The sequence below is a fragment of the Oncorhynchus keta genome, chromosome 23, assembly GCF_023373465.1.
Source record: "Oncorhynchus keta strain PuntledgeMale-10-30-2019 chromosome 23, Oket_V2, whole genome shotgun sequence".
In the NCBI taxonomy this organism is placed as follows: Eukaryota; Metazoa; Chordata; class Actinopteri; order Salmoniformes; family Salmonidae; genus Oncorhynchus; species Oncorhynchus keta.
In genome coordinates, this window is record NC_068443.1 from 8,739,154 (window position 1) to 8,748,254 (window position 9,101).

Below are 9,101 nucleotides of genomic sequence, written 5' to 3' on the forward strand. Positions count from 1 at the left end.
CTCTGCTCTTCCTTCACAACAGTCTGCTCTTCCTTCACAACAGTCTGCTCTGCTCTTCCTTCACAACAGTCTGCTCTTACTTCACAACAGTCTGCTCTTCCTTCACAACAGTCTGCTCTGCTCTTCCTTCACAACAGTCTGCTCTTCCTTCACAACAGTCTGCTCTTCCTTCACAACAGTCTGCTCTGCTCTTCCTTTACAACAGTCTGCTCTGCTCTTCCTTCACAACAGTCTGCTCTTCCTTCACAACAGTCTGCTCTGCTCTTCCTTCACAACAGTCTGCTCTGCTCTTCCTTCACAACAGTCTGCTCTGCTCTTCCTTCACAACAGTCTGCTCTTCCTTCACAACAGTCTGCTCTTCCTTCACAACAGTCTGCTCTGCTCTTCCTTCACAACAGTCTGCTCTTCCTTCACAACAGTCTGCTCTGCTCTTCCTTTACAACAGTCTGCTCTGCTCTTCCTTTACAACAGTCTGCTCTGCTCTTCCTTCACAACAGTCTGCTCTTCCTTCACAACAGTCTGCTCTGCTCTTCCTTCACAACAGTCTGTTCTGCTCTTCCTTCACAACAGTCTGCTCTGCTCTTCCTTCACAACAGTCTGCTCTGCTCTTCCTTCACAACAGTCTGCTCTGCTCTTCCTTCACAACAGTCTGCTCTGCTCTTCCTTCACAACAGTCTACTCTGCTCTTCCTTCACAACAGTCTGCTCTGCTCTTCCTTCACAACAGTCTGCTCTGCTCTTCCTTCACAACAGTCTGCTCTGCTCTTCCTTCACAACAGTCTGCTCTGCTCTTCCTTCACAACAGTCTGCTCTTCCTTCACAACAGTCTGCTCTGCTCTTCCTTCACAACAGTCTGCTCTTCCTTCACAACAGTCTGCTCTGCTCTTCCTTTACAACAGTCTGCTCTGCTCTTCCTTTACAACAGTCTGCTCTGCTCTTCCTTCACAACAGTCTGCTCTTCCTTCACAACAGTCTGCTCTGCTCTTCCTTCACAACAGTCTGCTCTGCTCTTCCTTCACAACAGTCTGCTCTGCCCTTCCTTCACAACAGTCTGCTCTTCCTTCACAACAGTCTGCTCTGCTCTTCCTTTACAACAGTCTGCTCTGCTCTTCCTTTACAACAGTCTGCTCTGCTCTTCCTTCACAACAGTCTGCTCTTCCTTCACAACAGTTAACTCCTCTGCTCTTCCTTTACAACAGTCTGCTCTGCTCTTCCTTCACAACAGTCTGCTCTGCTCTTCCTTCACAACAGTCTGTTCTGCTCTTCCTTCACAACAGTCTGCTCTGCTCTTCCTTCACAACAGTCTGCTCTGCTCTTCCTTTACAACAGTCTGCTCTGCTCTTCCTTTACAACAGTCTGCTCTGCTCTTCCTTCACAACAGTCTGCTCTTCCTTCACAACAGTCTGCTCTGCTCTTCCTTCACAACAGTCTGCTCTGCTCTTCCTTCACAACAGTCTGCTCTGCTCTTCCTTCACAACAGTCTGCTCTGCTCTTCCTTCACAACAGTCTGCTCTGCTCTTCCTTCACAACAGTCTGCTCTGCTCTTCCTTCACAACAGTCTGCTCTGCTCTTCCTTCACAACAGTCTGCTCTGCTCTTCCTTCACAACAGTCTGCTCTTCCTTCACAACAGTCTGCTCTGCTCTTCCTTCACAACAGGTCTGCTCTGCTCTGCAAAGCGCAAAAGTAGGCCAATGTTTGCTCTGACTTCAGCAGAGGCCGCATGGCAGTAAATGCTGTACAGCCTCTGTAGACAGCAGATTGAACATGCAGAGCCTTTTAGTCTACAACTGTTGTTTACCAAGCATGTGACACATTCCATTTGGTTAGATTGTATACATATTTGGGAGTCAGACTATATCACATCAGTGTTGTTCAGGTGAATATCCATTCTGAAACCAAGGAGACTAAATGTAATAATAATATAATATAATATATGCCATTTAGCAGACGCTTTTATCAAAGCGACTTACAGTCATGTGTGTATACATTCTACGTATGGGTGGTCCCGGGGTCGAACCCACTGTGGCGTTACAAGCGCCATGCTCTACCAACTGAGCTACAGAAGGACCACATGTGTAATCAATGGTGATGATGATATGATATGAGCTTACAAATAACATTTGAATGCAAAATGATTGTGACAGCCAGTGGTTACTATAACAACAAGTGTGAGAGGAGGTATAGTAGATAATAATGATAACAACAACAACAGGAAGTTAACCCAAATGCATGTTTATTTGAAGTCAACAACTGAATCGGTATAGTAACAAAAAAAGCTAATACTGTATGAACAGATTAGAACAGCCAACGGAGACGGAACTCAGCATTATGACATCATCACCATAGTGCAGTCAGGCCTTGATGACATCATTAGCTGTAGTACACATTAGGTAACGTCCATCACAGCACTGTTCCCATGCGATATGGATAGTTATTCAAAAGGAAGACTTATCATCCGAAAAGAACACTAAGAAAACAGACTCCTCATTAAAACAATAACATTGGTGGAAAATAACACAGATAGTGTCCACATCCCTAAAAGGAACCCTATTTGCTACATAGTGCACTAGGAAGTATTATGGGTCCAGGTCAAACGTAGGGCGCTATATAGTGACTAGGGTTCCTTTTGGGACGCGTCTAGTGTCTCCAGAGTCTGTTTGGGTCTATCATTATACATACCTTACACTCATACACACACACACGCAACCACACTGTAGTCACAGACCACATGTACCCCATGCATATGTGTGTGTGTGTGTGTGTGTGTGTGTGTGTGTGTGTGTGTGTGTGTGTGTGTGTGTGTGTGTGTGTGTGTGTGTGTGTGTGTGTGTGTGTGTGTGTGTGTGTGTGTGTGTGTGTGTGTGTGTGTGTGTGTGTGTGTGTGTGTGTGTATCAGTGTCCTTGTAAGAATAACAGGTAAAGGCAACACTATATAGCCTACATGAAATTATATAAACATGTCAGACTGTCAAAACAATAAGCCATAGCTCCCCTTTAACCTTTCAGTGTTGAATATCTATTCAGGAAACCCTATACACTTAGAAGTATGCACACCTTCCTTAAAAAAACATAAACATAAAAATATATTCCTTAACATTCTACAAAAGAAGAAGAGAGAGGAGGGGAGAGAGAGTTCCCCCCACTACTGTTACAGGAGAGTGTTCCCTCACTACTGGTACAAGAGAGAGTTCCCTCCACTACTGGTACAAGAGAGAGTTCCCACCACTACTGGTACAAGAGAGAGTTCCCCCCACTACTGTTACAGGAGAGAGTTCCCTCACTACTGTTACAGGAGAGAGTTCCCTCACTACTGTTACAGGAGAGAGTTCCCACCACTACTGGTACAAGAGAGAGTTCCCACCACTACTGTTACAGGAGAGAGTTCCCTCCACTACTGTTACAGGAGAGAGTTCCCTCACTACTGGTACAGGAGAGAGTTCCCTCACTACTGGTACAGGAGAGAGTTCCCTCACTACTGGTACAAGAGAGAGTTCCCTCCACTACTGTTACAGGAGAGAGTTCCCCCCACTACTGTTACAGGAGAGAGTTACCTCACTACTGGTACAGGAGAGAGTTCCCTCCACTACTGGTACAGGAGAGAGTTCCCCCCACTACTGGTACAGGAGAGAAAGTTCCCCCCACTACTGGTACAGGAGAGAGAGTTCCCTCCACTACTGTTACAGGAGAGAGTTCCCTCCACTACTGTTACAGGAGAGAGTTCCCTCCACTACTGGTACAGGAGAGAAAGTTCCCTCCACTACTGGTACATGAGAGAAAGTTCCCTCCACTACTGGTACAGGAGAGAGAGTACCCCCACTACTGGTACCGGAGAGAGTTCCCTCCACTACTGGTACAGGAGAGAGAGTACCCCCACTACTGGTACAGGAGAGAGAGTACCCCCACTACTGGTACAGGAGAGAGAGTACCCCCACTACTGGTACAGGAGAGAGTTCCCCCCACTACTGGTACATGAGAGAGAGTACCCCCACTACTGGTACAGGAGAGAGTTCCCTCCACTACTGGTACAGGAGAGAGTTCCCTCCACTACTGGTAGAGGAGAGAGTTCCCTCCACTACTGGTAGAGGAGAGAGTTCCCTCCACTACTGGTACAGGAGAGAGAGTACCCCCACTACTGGTACAGGAGAGAGTTCCCTCCACTACTGTTACAGGAGAGAGTTCCCTCCACTACTGGTACAGGAGAGAAAGTTCCCTCCACTACTGGTACAGGAGAGAGTTCCCTCCACTACTGGTACAGGAGAGAAAGTTCCCTTTTGTCCACGTGTTTCTGTGCAGTAGCCTTTTTAATTTGAACATTTTAAAAGTATTGGTGTGTGTACGGGGCTATTTGATAGAATTGATTTATGTTACAGCACTTTGGTTTCACTAGAAATATGTTGAAATTGAAGAAATAATGTGTTTCTGTCTTCAGTCCTGTTTAAATAGGACAGATGGGCTGTACTTAGATTACGTGGAATGTGATAGTCTGTCTGTAACCAGCCTGACTCCATTCCTATTCTATTCAGAGTATAGAACATTTACTCAAATCGTAAATGAGCTATTATCAGGTTGGTTAATGTCGTGCATGTCTGTTCAATTTGGAAAAATCCACCTACACTCAGTCAGTGTGCCCCTGACTATCTGTAAATAAATACATTAAATGGTGTCGTCTGGTTTGCTTAATGTAAGGAATTTGAAATGATTTATACTTTTACTTTTCATACTTACTATATTTTAAGCAATTACATTTACTTTTTGTACTTAAGTATATTTAAAACCAAATACTTTTAGATTTTTACAAAAGTAGTATTTTACTGAGTGACTTTCACATTTTCTATTAAGGTACCTGATAGTTTTACTCAAGTATGACAATTAAATACTTTTTCTATCACTGGTACGCGACGATGAGTACATATTACGCAGTTTAAGTACGTACACTAGAATGGGTATTCAGACAGGGCCAGGGTCGTCCAAAGCAAGTAGAACAGAGTGGCTCGTCACTGCCATCAGGTGGCAGCACGCTGTAACTGCACACAGATGCAACGAGTTCTAGTGCGTTGTGTTCTAAAATATAATAGATTTCTGTAGACAAAGAGAGTAGGACAAGCCATCAAACACCTCCATCAGTCTGTTGGATGTCTCATATAGGGGCTAGTCAACAACAGTTCTCATGGTTGGTCAAAGCTATAGTATATTCCACCTTCTATATAACTCATGCAGCCTTTTCATGCGATCACACAATTTATACAGCTTGGACAGGGTGATAGATAGATAGAAGTAAATACAGGACCAGTTGTAAACTTACAGTGAGAACTACATCCTCCCCAGTGAAGAAGAGTGCTTGAAAATATGTCTTTAAGACCACTTCTTATCACTGGGTGAGGATCTGTGGAGCAGACAGACATTCCTGGTTCCAACTCATCCGTTGAAAGGTCAAAGGTTATGTAAAGATTGGGATTACCTAGGAAATGGAAACTCCTCCCTGAAACAAGTGAGTGAGCCATATGAATGCCTTGTGACTGACTGACACCAACACACCTCATTTTGTGACAGACCACAGGAGGTTGGTGGCATCTTAATTGGGGAGAACAGGCTTGTGGGAGTGGCTGGAGTGGAATCAGTGGAACGGTATCACTAACACCAAATACATGGTTTCCATGGTTTCCATGTGTTTGATGCCCTTCCACTCACTCCTATCCAGCCATTATCATGAGCAATCCTCCCCTCAGCAGCTTCCACTGTGACAGACACACCTATATGTCCGGTCAGCAGACATCTCTCTCTCTCTCTCTCTCTCTCTCTCTCTCTCTCTCTCTCTCTCTCTCTCTCTCTCTCTCTCTCTCTCTCTCTCTCTCTCTCTCTCTCTCTCTCTCTCTCTCTCTCCTCTCTCTCCTCCCTCCCTCCCTCCCTCCCTCCCCCATCCCTCCCTCCCTCCCTCCCTCCCTCCCTCCCTCCACTGTAGCTTATTATGACAAAAGTCACTCGACTGGCTTTTCCCCATAGAGATCCCACTTAGTTGGATAGAGTGGCAATGGCACTGGCCATGCTATCACAGAAGAAGCCATGGCTATAGATAGGAGGTGGGCTCTCTACCTATTTCTATGGCTATTCCCATTCACAACAGCCAGGTGGCAAAATGGCAATGGAGGATGAGATAGAAGCAATCCCTGATCATTCCCCGCATATCCCTGATACGACAATGCTACAGCAGAAGCAACGGACCCTCAGTCTCCAGTCCAAACGCTGGGCTAGTGTGCTGACCGTCCACATCGGACAATAGCTCAATGTGTGAGCAAATCTAGTAATGCTCTAGTCAGCTATAACGTTATCTAAATGTGTTGTCTTGCTGAGTGTGAGGGAGACGGGTAAGGAGGTGGAAGAGAAAGGTCACAGAGATGGAGGGAGGGAGGGAGGGAGGGAGGGGGAGGGAGGGAGGGAGGAGGGGAGGGAGGGAGGGAGGGAGGGAGGGAGAGGAGGGAGGGAGGGAGGGAGGGAGGGAGGGGGGAGGGAGGGAGGGAGGGAGGGAGGGAGGGAGGGAGGGAGGGAGGGAGGGAGGGAGGGAGGGAGGGAGGGAGGGAGGGAGGGAGGGAGGGAGGGAGGGAGGGGGATCGGGGTGAAGGGACAGACAGAGGGGTACAGAAAGAGGGGAGAAGACACAGAGACAGAGAAACAGAGAGAGAGATGATGTTCAGTGTCAGTATGTATGCCTGAAGCAGAAAGAGAGAGTGGCCTGCTCTCTGAGCTGTACCCTGGTTAACTGCAGCTAGCCAAGCAGTCATGCCTCTTTTATTAGATTTCAGAGAATGATGTCATTTCTAAAGGTGCAGTGACTATATTAGCAATTTTACAGTAAGTGATGTCATTGGAGAATTAGTTTACTGGCCTGTGGTTGGCCAGAGAGCATTCCGGGAATGCAGGCAGCAGGATGGAAGGGATGTGGTATAATTCTATTCATCAGACTTATTATAGTACCACTCAGTGATAAACTAAATAAAGCCAGAGGAAATCAGTCAATCATAACAACAGGAACTCCTGTACTGACCAACATACACTGTAAACTGTTAACACTGACAGGAAGTAAACATCAGAACAAATTCATCTAAACAGAAGATTAAAACAGAATTCAAACAAATATTATGCTTTCATTTCATTGTAACATAATTGTTTATATTGATATTTTACACTCAGCATTTAAATGTAGTAAAAACAGGCAGGTTTCTAGATTCTGATTTAGATTCTATACTGTACTGGAGTTAGTAGCACACCAATAGGGATATAGGGGGAGAGAGGGAGGGGAGAAAGAGAGAGAGAGAGAGGGGGAGAGAGAAAGAGAGAGAGAGAGAGAAAGAAGAGAGAGAGTGGGGAAATGATAGTGTATTTACAGCACATCAAACATTTTCTGTTTTCTGAGTAAAAAGAATGTTATATAATTATATATATATATATTTATATATTTATATTGAAATCCCGCACTGTGACCGCACAGGGATGCTGTTTTTGCATGGGTGTGTTGTATGCTACTGTGGTGGACTCTAGTGAGTTGTATTGTAATGTATTATATTGTAATACATTGTAATGTATTGTAAGTATTGTATTGTCTTGTAATGTATTGTATTGTAAGTATTGTATTGTAATGTGTTATAATGTATTGTAATGTATTGTAATGTACTGTATTGTAATGTGTTATAATGTATTGTAATGTATTGTAATGTACTGTATTGTAATGTGTTATAATGTATTGTAAGTATTGTATTGTAATGTGTTATAATGTATTGTAATGTATTGTAATGTACTGTATTGTAATGTGTTATAATGTATTGTAATGTATTGTATAATGTACTGTATTGTAATGTGTTATAATGTATTGTAATGTACTGTATTGTAATGTGTTATAATGTATTGTAATGTATTGTATTGTAATGTATTGTAATGTACTGTATTGTAATGTGTTATAATGTTTTGTAATGTACTGTATTGTAATGTGTTATAATGTATTGTAATGTATTGTATTGTAATGTATTGTAATGTGTTATAATGTATTGTAATGTATTGTAATGTACTGTATTGTAATGTATTGTATTGTAATGTGTTATAATGTATTGTAATGTATTGTAATGTACTGTATTGTAATGTACTGTATTGTAATGTGTTATAATGTATTGTAATGTATTGTATTGTAATGTATTGTAATGTAATGTATTGTAATGTATTGTAATGTACTGTATTGTAATGTATTATAATGTATTGTAATGTATTGTATTGTAATGTATTGTATTGTAATGTATTGTATTGTATTGTAATGTACTGTATTGTAATGTATTGTATTGTAATGTATTGTATTGTAACATATTGTATTGTAATGTATTATAATGTAATGTATTGTATTGTAATGTACTGTATTGTAATGTGTTATAATGTAATGTATTATAATGTAATGTATTGTATTGTAATGTACTGTATTGTAATGTGTTATAATGTATTGTATTGTAACATATTGTATTGTAATGTATTATAATGTAATGTATTGTATTGTAATGTACTGTATTGTAATGTGTTATAATGTATTGTAATGTACTGTATTGTAATGTGTTATAATGTATTGTAATGTGTTATAATGTATTGTAATGTATTGTATTGTAATGTACTGTATTGTATTGTAACATATTGTATTGTAATGTATTATAATGTATTGTAATGTACTCTATTGTAATGTATTATAATGTAATGTATTGTATTGTAATGTACTGTATTGTAATGTATTGTATTGTAACATATTGTATTGTAATGTATTATAATGTAATGTATTGTATTGTAATGTATTATAATGTAATGTATTGTATTGTAATGTACTGTATTGTAATGTATTGTAATGTATTGTAATGTATTGTAATGTACTGTATTGTAATGTATTGTATTGTAATGTATTGTATTGTAACATATTGTATTGTAATGTATTATAATGTAATGTATTGTATTGTAATGTACTGTATTGTAATGTATTATAATGTAATGTATTGTATTGTAATGTACTGTATTGTAATGTAATGTATTGTATTGTAATGTATTGTATTGTAATGTATTATAATGTAATGTATTGTATTGTA

The 9,101-nt window shown here is 41.2% G+C and overlaps 1 long non-coding RNA gene across 1 annotated transcript in view; it reads left to right on the top strand.

Annotated features, from left to right (window-relative positions):
• Nucleotides 1-8,378: 8,378 nt before the first annotated feature.
• LOC127910943 (uncharacterized) overlaps nt 8,379-9,101 on the top strand; it is a 2,583-nt gene continuing 1,860 nt past the window's right edge. The window contains exon 1 of the long non-coding RNA XR_008076969.1: nt 8,379-9,101. This exon is cut by the window's right edge and continues 564 nt beyond it. This is a non-coding gene — a long non-coding RNA (uncharacterized LOC127910943).